Source organism: Physeter macrocephalus, chromosome 20, assembly GCF_002837175.3.
Source record: "Physeter macrocephalus isolate SW-GA chromosome 20, ASM283717v5, whole genome shotgun sequence".
In the NCBI taxonomy this organism is placed as follows: domain Eukaryota; kingdom Metazoa; phylum Chordata; class Mammalia; order Artiodactyla; family Physeteridae; genus Physeter; species Physeter macrocephalus.
Genome location: NC_041233.1, coordinates 88,522,891 through 88,540,272, shown reverse-complemented (window position 1 = coordinate 88,540,272; position 17,382 = coordinate 88,522,891). Strand labels below are relative to the sequence as shown.

Sequence of the window (17,382 nt, the reverse complement as noted above, 5' to 3'; positions counted from 1 at the left end):
CTATTTACAATAGCCAGGTCACGGAAGCAACCTAAATGCCCATCGACAGACGAATGGATAAAGAAGATGTGGTACATATATACGATGGAATATTACTCAGCGATAAAAAGGAACGAAATTGGGTCATTTGTAGAGACGTGGATGGATCTAGAGACTGTCATACAGACTGAAGTAAGTCAGAAAGAGAAAAACAAATATCGTATATTAACGCATATATGTGGAACCTAGAAAAATGGTACAGATGAACCAGTTTGCAGGGCAGAAATTGAGACACAGATGTAGAGAACATGAGTATGGACACCAAGGGGGGAAGTGGCGGGGGTGGGTGGTGGTGTGATGAATTGGGAGATTGGGATTGATATGTATACACTGATATGTATAAAACTGATGACTAATAAGGACCTGCTGTATAAAAAAAATAAAGTTCAAAAATTTAAAAGAAATTGCATTAAAAAGAGTATTAGGAATAAGCTTAACAAAATGGGTGCAAGACTTGTACACTGAATACTGCAAAATATTATTGAAGGAAATTTTGTAAAGACCTAACTAAATACAACAGATCTTGTATCCGGGGATTGGAAGACTTAATATTGTTAAAATGGCAATATTCCCCAAATTGAGCAACAGATTTAATACAAGCCCTATCATATCTTAGCTCTCTTTTTTAGAGAAATTGACAATGTGACCCTGAATTTCATATGGAAATGGAAGGGACCCAAAATAGACAAGATAGTCTTGAAAAAGAATAAAGTTGGAGCACTGACACTTCTTGATTTCAAAATGCTACAGTAATCAAGATTGTTTGGTACTGGAATACAGATAGACATACAGATCAATGGAATGGGATTTGTAGTCCAGAAATTAACCCATACATTTGTAGTCAATTGATTTTCAGAAAGGATGCCAAGACAACTCAATAAGGGAATAGTCTTTTCAACAAATGTCACTGGGACAACTGGGTATGCATGTGCAACAGGATGAAGCTAAAAACCTACCTCAAACCTATAAAACAATTAACCCAAAAGGGATAAAAGACCTAAACGGAAGAGCTAAAACTATAAAACTCTTAGAAGAAAAAATTGGGGTAAATCTGTGACAATTGGATTAGGCAATGATTCTTTACATAAGATACCCCCCCAAAAATATATACATGTATATATATATATATACACATATATGTACATACACATATAAATTAAACAATCAAAATTAAAAACATTTGTGCTTCAAAGGATACTATTAAGAAACTGAAAAGATAACTGACAGGTGGGAGAAAAAAACTGCAAATCACATATCTGATAAGAGTCTAGTATCCAGACTAAATAAAGAATTCTTACAATCAAAAACTAAAAAGACAGCTCAATTAAAAACTTGGTAAAAGATATACACAGGTATTTCCCCAGGAATATATACAAATGTCCAATAAACACATGAAAAGATGCTCAATGTCATTAGCCATTAGGAAAAAGTAAATCAAAACCACAGTGGAATACCACTTCACAGCCACTGGAATAGTTAAAATCAAGCAGATAGATAGTAATAAGTACTGACCAGGATGCAGAGAAACTGGAACCCTCATTCATTGTTGGTAGGAATAGAAAATGGCACAGCCAATTTTGAAAACAGGTCTTTAGTTTCTTAAAAAGTTAAATGTAGAGTTACCGTATACCCCAGCAATACCACTCCTAGTTACATACCCAAGGGACCTGAAAACATATGTTTATACAGAAACTTTCATGTGAATGTTCCAAGTGGTATTATTCATAATAGTCAAAATGTGCAAACAGCCCAAATATCCATCAGTTGCTGACTGGATAAACAGAGATGATCTATACAATGGAAGATGATTCAGCAATAAAAAGAATGATGTACTGATACATGCTGCAGTATAGGATGGACCTTAAAAACAGTATGCTAAGTAAAAAATCCAGACACAAAAGACACATAATGTATGATTCTTTTTATACAAAATGTTCAGAATCGGCACGTTCACAGAGACAGAATGTACATTAGTGGTTGCCAGCAGCTGGGTCAAGGAGAGAACGGGGAATAAATGCTGATGGTACGGGGCTTTATGGGGTGAAGAAACATTCTAAAATTCTGTTCACGGCAGCACAACTTCACGAACACACTAAAAGTCACTGAATTGTATACTTTAAAATGGTGACTCTCATGACGTGTAAATTATGTCTCAATGTTTTAAAAAGAGGAATTAAGGGCTTCCCTGGTGGCGCAGTGGTTGAGAGTCCGCCTGCCGATGCTTAAAAAGAATCATATGTAATTTTTAAAAATTAAGGGAAAAGTAAACCTGTTATGCTAATCTACATATTTAATATGCCTGGCGATTTTCATTCCGTCTTGAGGATCCGATTTTCCATCTGGTATCTCTGTACAGCCTGAAGAACTTCTGGAGCATTTCTTGCAGTGCAGGTCTGCTGGCAACAAACTCTAGTTTTCGTTTATTTGAAAATGTCTTTGTTACATCTTTATTCTGGAAGAATATTTTCACTGGTTGACAGGTTTGTTTATTTGTTTGTTGTTGTTTTCTTTCCAGCACTTTGAGGAGTTCCCCTGACTTCTGGATTCAGTTTGTTTGTTTTAATGAGAAATCAGCTGTAATTCATAGTGTTGTTGCTCTCTGTGTGATGTGTACATTTTCTTTGGCTGCTTTTAAGATTTTCTCTCTATCTCTTGTTTTCAGCAGTTTGACTATGATGAAAACGATGACTCAAGGTATAGTTTTCTTCACATTGATCCTACTTATGGAAACTTGTTTCTGTCACATATGTTAGACTTTTTGACATTATCCCATGCACTACTGTGGCATTTTAATTTTTTAAGTATATTTTCTCTGTGTTCTTTAGATTAGGTCATTTCTACTGATATAAATTCAAGTTTGCTGACTCTTTGGTCAAATCCAATTGGTCTTATAAACACATCCAGTAAATTTTTTTTTTCACTCATTCTCCAAATATTTATTGAGCACCTAATATAAACCAGACATTGTGCTTGAAATACACTGTTAACGAGACAAAGAAGCTCCTTAACCCAAGGAACTCACAGTCTATCATAAAGACAAATATTAATCAAATAATCCCACAAATAAATCATCATAGACCATGATAAGTGCTGTTTTTCGTAACAAGTCACGACAAGCTGTGCAAGGATATCCCCTGGGGGCTTGATGTTCTCAGACAGTAGTAGGTGAGGTTTCTCCAGGAAGAGACATTTACGTTCTGAAGGATGAACAGGAGTCGCCTAGGACAGGGGTAGGGGTAGGGGAAGGATGGCGTGGAACTGTCCAAGCAGAGGAACAGCGTGTGCAAAGACCCCAGGGCGGGACAGGGTACAGAGCACCTGAGGGCCTGAACTCGACCGGAGTAGCTGACAGCAGACAGCAAAGAGGAGAGTGGCCCGAGATGAGAAGGGCGCAGGGTAGGGACCTTGGCCTTTATCCCAAGAGAAATGGGGGCCGTTGAGGTTTTTAAGCAGGGGACTGACATGATAAGACGTGCACTTCGTGATCGCTCAGCCGCTCTGTGGAGGATGAACTGGAGTGGACCAGAGGGGAAGTGCAGAGGCCAACATGGGAGATAAATAATGAGGGAGTGTGAGCAACCCCATGTCAGTTGGGAGGCAAACTGGTAGAGATTAAGGACATGGGCTCGGAGTCAAGCTGCCCAGTTTGTGTCCTGGCTTTGTCTCTCTATGATCTTGAGCAAATTACCTGCGTTCATCTCTATAACAGGGATAGCTATCTGTCTATCTCCTAGACTGTGTGAGGATTCAATGCCTAATACACCTCAAGAACTTGGAATGGTATCTGGCACACCGGAACCTGCTGTGGCCCAAGACCCCACAGCTACTACCTAGAAACAGGTAAATACTGGACTGCTCTGATTAAAGTTGCGGGTGGGCGGGCTGGACCCTTAGCCTCGTCCTCTTGTCCTCCCCCCTTTCCACCACCTTGTCCCAGGTCCCACCCACGCAGCCCTAAATTCCCGGGACTTCGGTGATTCCCTCTCTGCGAAATAAGGTTGGCCGCACAGTGGCCTGTTGGAAACCTGTGTCCTGGGCACTGTGTGGAAACTGGGGTGACAGCAGCTGACCCGTTTAAGAGTTCCGGCATGCAGGGCCACTCTCAGCTTGATAACATATCTAGACTAGAACCTCAGAAGGCTTTTGCTTCCCATACTTCATCTGCCAAAAAGAAAAAACACTCTAAACATTCTTCTGCTTGCTGACGTGTATATAAACTGTTCTATTTTTTTAAATAACAATGAACGGGGAAAAGGCCACAAAACAGACAAACACAGCCTCGAAGGAACGCGAAGGAAATGTAGATCTCAGAAGGGTAAGGTTGACGGAAATGCCTTTGAAGGAACTCCTGAGAAGTTTACGGTGGCCCTCACTACCTGCCTGCTTTATTTCTCACTCTGTCTCCCCCTGACCCGGGAGAAATCTGGTTCTGATCCAGTTTCGAGCAGAGACTTAGACGACTCTGGGTTCTAACCTCCTAGAGATTTGCTTGGGGACAAGGAAGTCCATGATCAACAACAGGCCCCAATCCAGGAATGGCCCCCTGAGACCTCACGGCCGGCGGCTGGTCAGGATCACTGGGGGGTGAAGACAGGGTCTATGAACCCACGACCCAGCCAGCTGGTCCAGAATTAGGTCACAACAGGAGATACTTGGACTCCTGTGTGCCAAACACCTGTTCTGAGCCAGTCCCAACATTCCGGACCAGACGCAGAACCTCCTGGTGATTCTGGTTTACACAGACGGGACTATGGGATCGTAAGGGCAAAAAGGCCTCACATACCTGAAGACCAGCATAGCTGATAAACCCGGAACTACCCCAGGACAAATGAGAGCTCTCTCCAGCCCAAAGAAAGCATCCGAAGGTCCAAAAAGCCGGGAAGACCTGGGCAGGGGAGGCCCCCTCCTGACAAGGTGGGCTGCTGGACGGCACAGATACACAGAGACGGAACGAGAAACTGACAGGGACGCTAAGATCGTACAGACAATACTTGTTCACTGAGAGCGGGTATAAGAGAAGGCAAACTGGCAATCATCCAGTTGTCCCCAGCAGCCCCGGGGAAGGTGCGTAACTGCTGTTGCAGAGAGGGCAGAGCTTGTGGAGCTGTCCTTCGGGGCGGCCCTGCCTTCTCTGCCTCACCTCGGGGAGTCAAGGCCAAGTTTATGGACTGCAGTCGCTCCGTCTCCTGGCAGATGTTCCGCCCCCCGCGCCGCACTCAGCTAGGAACGCCTGAATCCTTTTCACCAAACCCTTCCTTTTTCATTCTACTGTCTTTGCGATTTTTGGGCAGAATCAGTGTGTCAATCTCTTCCAAGATCTTCATAAACTGCTCACCTATGGAGTTTGCAGAGAGCTTCAGCTTGCAAATCCTTGGCCAGAAAACCCTGCTGGATTCCAGTAAGCTCTTTACTCAACTCCTCCAGTCGGTCAGCTATCTTCTCCACAGACTTCTGCAAGTCTTTCAACTTCTTTAGTTCAACTTCTTCCTCGGGACTGTTCCTTTTCCCAGTTAACATGACCCGGCCGCCGTTTGGTATTCCAAGCACTGACAATGGCGTGTCCATTTCCTTCGGAGATTTCCCCTTCAATGAGTTTCTGAAAAGGCAGCGGGACCCCTGTGGCCTCTGCAGCAACGTGGACCAGGTCTTGGACCATTGGTTCACTACAGCCCTCTTGCGGGGTAACTTGCAGATCGTGCTTCTCATTGCTGTGGGTGCTGGTCATGCTGAGCCCGGCCGGCCGCCGCCTTTTCCTCGCTCCGGGCCGAGCGAGGCCGTGCTTTCTTCTTCACCCGCGGGCTGCGATCGCAGGCGGCGGCGTCCCTGGTGGATGCCGCATGCCCTCTGGTCCCCCTCCGGACGGCTGATCGCTGGGAGGGAGGCGGACCCTGCTCGGCTGGGGGCACCGACTGGCGCGGCCCCGGGCCCGGCCGAGGGGCGCCGTAGCCGCGCTCCACCAGACCCGCCTCCAGTACCTTTTTTTTACTTTGAATATTCTGTTTTTCAGATCAAAATTTTCCACTTGATTCTTTCTTGTTCCTGTTGCTGGGTAGATTTTCTATTTCCTATCTCATTATGACTGTATTTCCCTCTACATCCTCAAGCATGTCCGTTGGCTGCATCAGCTCAGTGTTAGTCTGCACTGATTGCTTTTTCTCTTAAAAATGGGTCATATTTTCCTATTTCTTCATAGGCATGTGTATTAACTTGGTATCTTATCTGGACATTATGAAATGATACACTGTGTACACTCTGGATTCTCTTATATTCCTCCAAAGAGTACTGATTTTTAAAGAAGGCAGTGAACTTAGCTGAACTCAAAGGCTCCCCAGTTGTGTGTGTGTTGCAGCAGAGGGTGGGAAGTAGCAGCTGAAACGGGTGCTCAGGCCTTTTAGCCTTTGCTAGGATGTTTGCAGTTGGCCTCTTGGAGGTGTTGCTTACGTGTCAGGAACAAGTTTAGGCAGAGTATAAACAGATTTGAAGCTTCCGCTCTACGGCTTTTCTTTCTTGAATTTTTCCTCCACTTTCTAGTACCCTTGTCCCCAAGAGCTCTTTGCTCTGGTTCTTCAGGCCATTAAGACTGTGGGCTTTTAGCTGAGCTTTAGCCAATCAGCTTGATGCTGACTGAGGTCAGCCCTGAGGGAAAAAGCCACGAAAACTGGGAAACTCACTCAATGTTGTTTGTTTCTTCCAAGCATTCAATTCCCTCAAGTTCTTACAAACATTTTTGAACGTTTGTTCTTCATTGCCTTCAGTTACGTGAGTTTTATATACTGTCCAGAGTTTATAGTCTTTATCAGCGAGAGGGCTGATCTGATAAGAGTTATCCCACTATTAACAGAATTGGAACCCCATGATTGGGTGCAACAACCGTGAATTCCATTCAAATAGTAACCACACTGGGAGAAAATGAGACAATTAGAAACAATATATATGATCAGTAATCACGTATGTACGTGTGGGGACGTGTGGGTGCATGTGTGTTGTACAGGCCAATGACCACTGACTCCACTGAAGAACTTTTATGTCTAAGGGCTGAAAATTGGAAACTTACAGATGTGCACTTGAAATTGAGGGAAGGCTACGGAACAGAGATGAGATGAGGGGATGAGTAAGAAGATGAAGTTGGTATTGACCTTTAGGGGTTGACAGAAAATCTCAGGTTTTAGGGGAATAAGTCAGGGTGCCTCCAGAGTTCTAACTGTGTTGGTTTGCTTAGAGCTTCAAGTAGAGATATAGTTTGTTCAGACTCAAGCCAAATAGTAAGAAAAAGCTATTAGCTAAGACTACATACCTGAATCAAGTCTTTACATTGTGGCCCAAGTGCAGAAGCCCATGGGTGGTCAAAGAGAATAGAGAGGGAGAAAAATAAAGCTCTTCCTTATGGGTCCAAGGTAGGGTCAGTTCATCATAAAAACCGGTCTTAGACAATCTGTAACAGATCCTATTCCAGAGGTTCAGCTGTCCACACACCAAGCACATGGACTTACAATAAAGTATTCCTCTGTGGTTCAGACGGATGGGATGGAAACTAGATGGAAGGTGATGCTAAAGAGACATTGTGGAGGACCAGCCCAACACCTTCACTGTATAAGAGAGGAAACTGAGGCCCAGAGAGGTGAAGCGGCCCATCAAGATCTCCCAGCTACTTAACAGAGACAGGACTCAACTCCAGGGTTTCTGTCTCTGAGTCCATTATACCAAACCTTAATGAGTAACCAGGACTTTGTGAAACCACAGCTCCCACCAAAAAAAAGGGTTCGTAGTTAGCGATAGATGCCCCTCTTTCACACGTAACGGCATAAAAACTCAAGACTCTTATTTACAAAACAGCAGTGCTTGATAACTCATTTCAAATCAGTTAACAGTTAGCCAGCTGGTATCAGTGAAAAGCAATGCTGCCACTCCACTGGTCCATTAGCTATTTTAGTAAAATGTAACATTGGCATACTTTGCAAAAATAGACTCCAAACTCAAGTTATGGCATATTTTTGTTCATTACCCAGGTCTAAGAACCCACTTAGCTAACGGAGGCATCGTACATACCTTTCAAATAAAACATCTGTTTTGGTAAATAACGTTTCTACTGGCAGCACACCACCAGTCTCCATATTTCTAAGGAAATCTTTAGTTTTATTATTGTATATGTTTAAATGAAAATGTTTTCTCCAAGATTTTAAGGAAAATTTTCCCATTTCATACAGTAAGGACATGTAAATCGTTTGGGAATTTTAAATACATTTTAAAAATAATGTTAAAATGCTTGCTTTTCCTATTAAGCGTGGAAATTTCCTGAAGTCAAGGACTGTGTCTTGTTCATTATTGCATCCCAATATCCAGCATGATAACATATAACACAAACATAATAATCACCTAATAAGGATTCCTTGAACAACCAGTGGATGAATAAATGAAGAGATCTTTCTTTCAAGTGATTCCATTAGAGCAAAGCATCTATAGGATTGACTGTCTCCATTTGCATGTAGCAGTTTCCACCCTGGGCATATAGCCATACAAAGGTTCCAGACACAATTTACCAGGACGCCTAATGCTTCTTCCCTTACATCAACGTCAACTATAAAATCCCCATTTTCTTGGGGAACTGTTCACATGAGATTATAACTGCCAGTAGCAGAAGCTGTTTGAAAATAGATCGAACGTGTAGAATGCACTGCGCTTTTGTGGGTGTGTTTTCCTTCCTGTATCTCTATACGTTTATGTACGCAGGATACACCAGAGATTTTCAGGTAAACAGCTTTTCAAAATATTGCCGTGGACTTCTTGAAGATGGGAGAATGTCTTTTATATTTCAGGGCAATGCCATCTTTATACGCCAGGCTTTATCACAATGCTTGTTATACGCTAAGTGCTCATCAAATATTAGTCAAAGTAAGATAGTGAACAAAAACATCAGTCAGTAGGCTCTCCTTTGAGTAAACCTGACATTTGTATACCTTAATCTCAGTTCACAATCCACTTTATAGAATCCCATCTATTGCAGAAAATTAGGTCTATCGGTAGCAGCTTTGAAAAAAATCGACACTTATGATTACTCTTTTGCATGGAGTTAAAGCTATAATTTTAGAAACAAAGAAGTTTCCCACTTGTTAAAAGACAGGTTTCTCCTGATTTTGCATCTTTTCCCAAAGCATCCCTTATTTTGTTGAATGCAAAGCCCAACTAACAGAGCCACTACCAAAGCCCACAGCTATTTAAGAGCCAGCATGGCAGATATGTGTTCCCAGAACCTTTGGAAAACACCTGTGCTGAGCTCTTGTAAAATACGATCTCCGTTTCTGGAGCTTAAACTAACCAATAGAGACCTTCAATCAATACTGAGGAAAAGCCGTAGAGCACTGAGGAAGGAAAGCATCTTCACATGATACTGTCAGCTTCCTCAGTGTAGCCAAAATTGGCAACTAAAGAACACTTAAGTAACCTGGATTTTTGGTGGGTGTGTTTTGACGTTGCTTTCGCCCTTTTCTTGGTCAGCATCTCAAAACCAAGGACACTGTCTCCATGTGTCAAATTTAAGGCTGTTTCCAACGTATTAGCCCACTCTGAAATTAGAAATCCAAGTGGCTTTGTAATTCTCTGTTTGATGAGTTTGCCCACAACGCATAAATGGAGACCGAATGATTCCGTTTGAAAAGCCAAGCTCGTCCATTCTGGAACCTAGTCAGTGACGATGAAGAGTTAACCCAGCTTCTTCAGACAGTGTTCCATTCATTAGCTTCATGAAGAGCAATAATGGACCAAAATCTGTCTCGGCTGAAGAAAGAATGGCCCTACAGGATGTAAACACTGCCACGCATGTTCAACAACTACATTTCTTGCTGGATTTCAGAGTGACCAGGAATTTAAGTCATTACCCATATTACTCATTAAACTTCTATTTTTCCTATGAGTGTTCCCAAGGCCTCGCCAAGGTGTCTTTGAGAATTCTAATGCTCTGACTTCTCTTCATTTGGCTGACGTGGGGAAGTCCGCTGAGCGGTGCAAAGAGAAATATGTGTATCTTTCACTGGTCCCACTTCTTCCCTCCCCCTGCTGGACCTTGGGCCCCTCCAGGCCTTCACACAGGCCTCTGCATCAATTCTATCCAGTCTCCTGGCCTCCTGAATCCCCCCATTACAATCCACAACAGAGTTATCCCCCTAAAGCACAGAGAAGACCGGTCATCATCGTACTCAAAAAAAAAAACAAACAAAAACAAAAAATGTCAGCGGCTATCCAATAAAGTTCCGCTTTGCCTGACTTGTAAGGCTATTTATAATTTGGTTCTGATCTGTCTTCTGTTTTATCTCACTAACTCCAGTGAACTCGGTTGCTAATCGTGCCCATACTCCTGCCATCTCTCTACACTTTTAGTCATGCTGACCCCTCTGCTGTAAAGAAACTGGCCATCAGTTTCCATGTGTCCTGATGCTAACTCCAGGTTGGAAGTCATTGCTTCCCTACTTTCAATTCCCGAAGCATCATGCTGGAGTGGCTTTTAAGCTCTGATTTTATATTTTGTGTTATATTTATTTCAATAAATATATTATTTTGCTCTCCCTGCTCTTCTCAAGACTTTAAATGCTTTGAGATTGGATGATGAGTCACAGACATTTCAATATTCCGTAAATCTTTAGACACAGAGCCTGGTACATAATAGATAGTAAGTATGAGTGAGTGAGTGAATGAATGAATGAATGAATGAAAATGATCTCTTCCATATCACCCTATTTTCCCATTCCAATAATATGACAGGAACACGAGCCATTTAAGCAGTTTAATTAGCTAACCCAAAATATGGGCTCTGAACATCAGAGCAAGTCTAGATGCAACAGCTGAGGTGTCAAAACACATTAAAAATAATAATGCCAAAAGAACCAGGTGTAAGCTAAGCTGAGCATTTTCTTCTGGCACCTCTTCCCCTACCATTCAATTGTTCTATAATTATCATATCTGCTTAAAGGTCCTATTTTCTGCTGAGTGATTCTCAACTAGATAAAATACATACAGCTTTCAGAGACTGAAAATATTCCTATAAGGAATGAACTAAGGCTTTTGTTTTAACTTATTAAATGGAATAAAAATACACCTTACTTGACATAGTAATTTATTATCAAGTTTTCAGCACTGGGAAATGTTCAATCATCCGTTTGAGACCCATAACTCTGAGTGCACCAGAAAAACTGGAGTTGGTTAACAGGAGTGTGAGACCACTCAGATCCTGGGCATCGATTCAGGACCTTCCATCAATGACACGTTGTTCTGCATGCTGTAGGTGATACAAAGAATAAGAAGGTATGGACCCTGCCCTCCAGAAACTTTGACAAGACCACGACTGGGTTAAAAGTATCAGGACAGATAACACCAAATGCCCAGCCCTGGGATTCGCGCTTCAGCAGAAGGTTCTGACGGTATCTGGGTATGCAGTTAAGAGTCAATGATGGGCAGGCCCTGCCTATACACTGTACATGGAAGGTGCAGCTGTCAAGGGCTCTGGAGGACCAACTGTCCACCAAATTCTGTTGAATTCACATCCAATTTGTTCCTCATTTTTTCCCTTTACTGATATTCCTGCTGCTACTACTTTCTTTAGCTCAAGTTGGCATAATTTCTCACTGGATTAAATTAGTAGCCTCCCAAATAAATCTCCCTGCCTCCCATCCAGTTCCCGTCTAACCCAGGCACCACATTGCTGTCTGTAGACATCTCTCTCAAAAATACAAGTATCAACATGTAACTTTCCTGCCCAAAATCTTTAAGTCAGTCCCCATAACCTTCAGGGTTCAGTGGAAGTATTCAACTGCCGCCATGATCTGACTGTTTCTCGAGGTGCTTCTCCCATTAACCCCAAAAGTGGCCTTAAGCTCCAGCCATCCCACACTGTTCCCCCAGGGGGCGCTGCTGTCCCCCCAGCTCGCAGGCCTTTGCGTGGGGTCTGTCCTCAGCCTGCATTACGGTCCCACTCAGCTGCCTGACCTGCACATCTTCCAGTGTCCTTCAAGGTTCACCTGACGCCTCTGATCGCAGCATCTGGGAGTTCCGCCTCCATTCCCACGCCCACTGTCACCTTCACAGGGCTCTTTTACTTGCCCACTTAAACAAGGCTCAATCAGTGGCCAGAATCCTCTGTTCTGAAATGAAGACTCAATGGGGATTTGTTAGGTCCATTTTCCTGTGAATAAGCTGCCCAAACATGCCTGGATGCACCTAATGCATCTCCTTCTAACTCGCCTGCTCTTTCTCAGGAACCAACATGCTCCTCCCGAGCTTGGTTTCCTCCCCAAGACTGTCAAGAAATTTCGGTTCTCCCCCCATGTCCCCCACTCCCCCAAAACTATTAAAGAGACCTTGGTCAGTATGACTTTCATACTAAAGGAACTCCAGAGCTTTTTCTTAGTCCTGAAAACCATGAATGAATGATGGACCTCCGGCCAGAAAGGGCTGCTACCCGAAAAACCTGCTTGTGATTTGAGAAATGTAGCCCTGAACAAAGGAAGCAGATAAAGGGTGCGCCCCCAGGAATGACAGGAGCAGGACCTGCTCTTGGACAGAGGAAAGAGCTGGTGACCCAGAATGGAAATGAACTAAGCCCTAAAGTAGAGAAAAGGTGGAACATTTGGATTCACAAATCAAATGAGATGCAAATACCTGGGTGCACTTAGAATAAATCACAACTTCTTCCCATGACCTATTTGGATCTATGCAGTGTGACCTCATCTAGATCACAGTCTCACTTTTTACCCCTCTCCTCTCATTAGCTTCAGGGCCTCTGCCCACCACAGGGCCTTTGCACCTGCCAGCACCTCTGCTTGAAGGGGCAGGTGCTTCGTGTCGGGATCCTTCAGGTCACAGGTCAAAATGTCAGCTTCTCTGAGTGGTTGTCACTAACTTTCCCATTTAAAGGAACACACCTCCCATTAGCACTTGTCACAGGCTAAATGTATTTTGCTTGTTTATTTCCTGCTTCTTCTCGATAGGAACCTTCTCTTCTCATTCACTGTAGAATCTCCAGCACTTTGTACTTGGTAGCAGGTAGGAGTTCAATGTTAGTGGAATGAAGTGGAAAATAAATGAAAAAAATCAAAGAAGGCATCAAAGAGGAAATAAATCAACACATTACAAGCTTTCTGTTTCTAAAATCTTGACCTCGAGTCACCTGATCAGAATTTCTGTTTCTATCGTCTCACAGGGAGATTAGGAGCCCACGAGCAAACTGTTAACTCCAATTAATTTGCTCCCCAAAACTTTGGAATCCCCACGCGTACTGGAGTGGCCGTGTCCTAAGGGAAAATGGTTGTCGGATGAAGGAAGGATTGTTGAAAACTCAAATGGAGATTCTCAAGCAACCTTCAGCTGGGAAAGTGTGCCCTGTCTTTGCCGATTCCCGCTGTCACATCCATCAAGTCTTGGGCAGAGGACCTCAGAGAAACTATTTTCTGTTGACCTGGTTCTCATGAGAATAGGCAGAAATCTCCATCAGATTTTTTAAATGAAATCCTTGACTTGTGTTTATTGCATATATTAATGCCTCTTGTGGCTGAGATGTTTTCCACTCCAAAGTCTACAAACGGTATGACAGCACAGTATTTGTCACATGGGTCGGGTGTCCACCTGCATTCTGATTGTGGTGGTTTAAAAATGTCCATGTGTTCTCTGGTAGTCCCCTCTTCAAAGGTGGAGGTGAATTCCCAACCACCCCTTGAATGGGGACTGGTATTGACTTCTAACCAACAGAAAGTGATGGAAGCGAGGCCATGTGATCTTGGAGCATCCTAAAAAAGATGGCTTTCACCTGAGGCTCTGTAGGAAGCCAGGGTCCACAGCACGAGCACCTTTAAAACTCCTGGGAGAGGCCCACGAGGAGAAAAACAGAGGCCTCCTACCAACATATGAGTGTGACTCACATTTTCTTTCTTCTTTTATTTGGCTTTTGAAATTGACATGCCCCTCTCCCCACTCTCTCCTTGGATACAGTTATGTGAGTTTTGACAAACACATACAGCCACGAAGCCATATATCAAGGTCCAGACAAGTTCCACAACCCCCCAAATGCCCTCTTACGGCCCCACTGTAGCCAACCCCTTCCCCTCACCCCCAATGACTGGCAACCACTACTCTGTTTTCCAGAATGGAATGAGCCACCTTTAGAAGTAGAACTGCAGCCCAGGCTGACATCTCAGGTGCAAAGTGGTAAGAAACCTCAAGCCAGAATCACCTAGCCAAGCCACTCCCAAATTCCTCCCTGGAAACTTCGAGAGAAAATAAATGTTTACCGTTTTTTAAGCCACTAAGTTTTGGGGTAATTGTCGCACTGCAATAGTTGCACCTGTTGCCTTTGGAAACTGTTCATTTTTTAACCTAGAGTGCCTTTCCTTCCCTGGTCTTGGAGAAGCCCCAGTGCCCAAGTCCCCTGCACAGATACCTTAGGTGATCTGAAGGTGGAGGAGGGTCACTGAATGATATGAACAAGCTGTCTACTGCCTGCCACGTGGGCAAAGGCCAAACTAATATTAAGTGGAACCCACTGTCATCTGAAAGTCCACAGCAGAAATAATTCAAAAAGTAAATCTCTCTCACTCCAATGTGCTGCCTGTTTTGAGGAAAGTCTACTCATTCTCACTCACATACCACTTTTATGATTTGAAGTCCTAGGTAAGCTTCCTGTAACCCCTGGAAATGATTCCCCATTCCCTCCAATAAAGGCAGAAGCTGCATTACAGAGGGAGTCATCAATTCTAGCAGCCTCTCTAGAAATAGCTTTCTCTTCACAGAATTTTGCTTCTCAATCCCAGGCCCCTGGGAAAAGTGAATATGATTTCTTTGCCTTTCCTAGATTCTCTCTAACTGAGACGGAGTCATGAAGGTGGAGAAAGCTCTTTTATTAAAGTATAGGATGTACCCTGTAAACAATTCATTCCCAGAAAGCTGAGAGTTGAATTGTGCCCGTTCTATACTTGAATTCAAAGAGAGTTTTATACTAAAATATATGTAAGTTCCCAAACTTAACTGTTTTGAAACAAAAGAGTTATCATCAGAGTTCTAGTTAGTCAATGAGGAGTCATTGGAAATGGATGCACCTCCAATCAGGAGCCATAACTTAGAAGGGGGCAGTTACCCCACTTCTCTGGGCCCCAGAACACTGCTCTGTAAAAACAAGGGGTATAATTCATGATGTTTGATGTCCTTTCCAGCATTGTCTGCATCTGATGCTCAGAAACATTATGAAATTATCAAATGAATTATTTTGCTCTGTTTTCATTTCCTCCGAAAAAATGAAATAACTGTGCATTTTCTCATCCTAACACTTTTAAAAGAATAAATAATAAATGTCTGCAAAATGAATATTCTATTTTCACTGAGCTCTAAATTCATAATTTATACTCTCCCTGTTTCTAAATATGAAATTGCCTTATATCTGTGTTTTATGCTAGCAAGAAGAAATTAAACTACAAAGAAAACCTCTAAAGCACTTTCTGTCCATTGGATTTTATAATTCTATAATTCAATAACTTCCTTTGCTTTCTACATTGGACTGCATATTCAGAAAGAAGTGGCCGTTTTTCTCATTAAGCTAAAACTTGGAAGTAGAGACAGATGTCATCTATTTTCTGGAAAAAATATCACTAAACTTGAGTCAGTAACCAGGTTATTCATATTAATAACTATTTAGGCCAATCCCATTTAAAATACCTTGTTAATCTACAAGAATAATTTCCTTTTTAAAAATCTGACTTGCCACTTGAAGCAAAGGAAGGCCAGAAAGCTAATACGGTTCTGTAGAGTTTCCAATGACTAAATAGTGTGGATACCAAAAAAATACAAAAGGTATTTTTGTGCTATTAAATTATATACAAATAATAGGTAGAAAGTTATGTGTAGATCACAGGAATCAAGGTCAATGTATAAAAATTAATTGTATTTTCTATATGTCAGTAAGAAACACATAAAAATGAAATTTCAAAAAATATAATTTATAATAGTGTTAAAGAGCACAAAGTACTCAAGGATACATTCAACTAATAATGTGTAAAATCTTTACACTGAAAACTGTGTAATACTGCTGATAGAACTTAAAGAAACAAGTAAATAGGGAGATATATATGATGTTCATGGATTGTAAGATTCAATATTGTGAGTCATTTAAATAAATCTCCCCAAATTGATCTATAGATTAAATGAAGTCCCATTCAGTATTCCACCAAACATTCTACATAGAGACTGAAAAACTGATTCTAAACTTTATATAGAAATGTGAAGGATTTAAGAACAGCCAAACAAACTTGAGAAAAAAGAACAAACTGGAGAACTTGCACTACCTAATATCAAAACTTCTCGAATGCTATAAATAAATACAGTGTGGTGCTGGCATAAAGATAGACAAATAAATCAATGGAACACAATAGATTGTATAGAAATAGACTCACACACAATCAATAGATTTTCAGAAGAGGCGCCAAGAAAATCCAATGAGGAAAAAAAAAATAATTTCAACAAATTTGCTGCAACAACTGGCTAAATATCTAAAAACAAAATGAATTTCAACCCCTTCCTCACACCATACACAAAAATTAATTTGAGATACATCATAATCCTAGATATAAAAGTTAAAATTATGAAACTTGTAGAAGAAAATATACAAGATTATCTTTGATCATGAGCGTAGGCAAAGATTTTTTAGATGGGACACAAAAAGCAATGATTATGAAAGAAAATAAAGAGAAATTATACTTTCATAATTCAATAGTGTCTGCTTACCAGACATTATTTAAGAAAATGAAGAGCCAAGTCACAATCTAGGAGAAAATATTCACAATGGGTATACCTGACAAAGGATTTGTATCTATAATATATGAAAACCGTCTACCTACTACTCAACAATAAAGTATGGTACTGGTACAAAAAAAAAACATAGATCAATGGAACAGGATAGAAAGCCCAGAGATAAACCCACACACATATGGTCACCTTTTCTTTGATAAAGGAGGCAAGAGTATACAATGGAGAAAAGACAGCCTCTTCAATAAGTGGTGCTGGGAAAACTGGACAGCTACATTTAAAAGAATTAAATTAGAACACTCTTTAACACCATACACAAAAATAAACTCAAAATGGATTAGAGACCTAAATGTAAGGTCAGACACTATAAAACTCTTAGAGGAAAACACAGGCAGAGAACTCTATGACATAAATCACAGCAAGATCCTTTTGACCCACCTCCAAGAGAAATAGACACAAAAACAAAAATAAACAAATACGACCTAATGAAACTTAAAAGCTTTTGCACAGCAAAGGAAACCATAAACAAGATGAAAAGACAACCCTCAGAATGGGAGAAAATATTTGCAA

The 17,382-nt window shown here is 41.7% G+C and overlaps 1 protein-coding gene and 1 pseudogene across 1 annotated transcript in view; both read right to left on the bottom strand.

Annotated features, from left to right (window-relative positions):
• The window catches only part of ZMAT4 (zinc finger matrin-type 4), a 269,984-nt gene that overhangs the window by 101,486 nt on the left and 151,116 nt on the right, over nucleotides 1-17,382 (bottom strand). The gene's annotated exons all lie outside the window — the stretch shown is intronic.
• Nucleotides 5,010-6,146, bottom strand: LOC102996083 (BAG family molecular chaperone regulator 1-like; annotated as a pseudogene).